The sequence below is a fragment of the Natator depressus genome, chromosome 9 (genome assembly GCF_965152275.1).
Source record: "Natator depressus isolate rNatDep1 chromosome 9, rNatDep2.hap1, whole genome shotgun sequence".
Lineage (NCBI taxonomy): Eukaryota > Metazoa > Chordata > Testudines > Cheloniidae > Natator > Natator depressus.
In genome coordinates this window covers 7,441,322-7,442,547 of record NC_134242.1, presented here as the reverse complement: position 1 = coordinate 7,442,547, position 1,226 = coordinate 7,441,322, and positions in this window count along the sequence as shown.

Here is a 1,226-nt window from a genome sequence, read left to right as displayed (position 1 = left end):
AGTTTAAAAGGTCTTCTGTTAATATCATTGATAGTTTCAATCTCTTTGTGTTTCTTTAAGCTTTATTTGTTGTGTTGTGGCAAGCTTTGCAATTTTTTGCAGTCTCCAGGTTTCCGTTAAGTGGGAGTTGAAAAGCAGACCTAGAGGGCCCAGTTCTCCTCTGATGTTGACTTTACAGCAGCTTCACATGCGCAATGATACTTTCAGCGTCAAAATTCACTCCAGAATCTTTTACGCTTTTCCCTATTGAACTTCAGAAACTGAAGAAAACTAGGCTGCACGCAGCTGATTTGGAAACGGAACCTTTTCAGAAGTGGAATCAACAGAGCGCGATACGTTTGGTTGAGATTAGTGGGATGGTGATGCAATAAATGGTAGTACCAAGTGCACCAAGCCCTTAATTTTCATAGAATAGTGTTATATCTAGGGGTGATCCTAAGAAATGGTGGTAATTTGATCTAATTTCTTCAGTTCTCAACTGCTCAGTGCCCTCACTTTAAGTAACCAGTAGTAGAATGTTGTTCACTAACTTCTCAAAAGAGGATGGAGTTGTAAGGGGAAACGAGGGATTCTTAAGAAAAAAAAGAGTTGGTTCCTGGAGATGCCATGATTGATATAACAAAACAGATGCATAAGCAACTTGTCAAGAGACAGTAACATTTAATGAGGAAACCAGGAGAAGAAGGTGAACAAAAAGAATCTGTAACACTACAGTGACATATCACATTGCCAAATCCAAAGGGACGTTCAAAAGAATGGTGGTTGTGAGAGGAAATGAGGCTCTAAAACTGCAGACGTGCATGCTTAACTTTACTACTGTGAATAGTCCTCCCAGAGAGAGTAAAGGAAGGGGGACCCAAAGTACATTAATAGCCTTTGGATAAAAACATGTGAAATGAACTTTGAAGGAGAGAAGAGAGGTTTTGTGAACACAGAAGAGTGAATGGTACACACTGAAGTTCAGTTAAAATAATGCATCTTTATTATATCTGGACAATTGTGCAGCCGTGGTGGGACTACAGCTAGTTCATCAGTATCTCTACTGTGTAGAAATAGGTTAGATAATTCTTTCCAATAGGTGTTACCTTGCACTTTTGTACGCTGAAGATCGCTTGATCTTTGGCAAATGCATTTATTTTTTAAAAGTTAAAATTTAATAAGTCTGTGTTCCTAAAAAACACTATCTCCATCCACTGTCACAATACTGAATTATCAAATAAGACTAA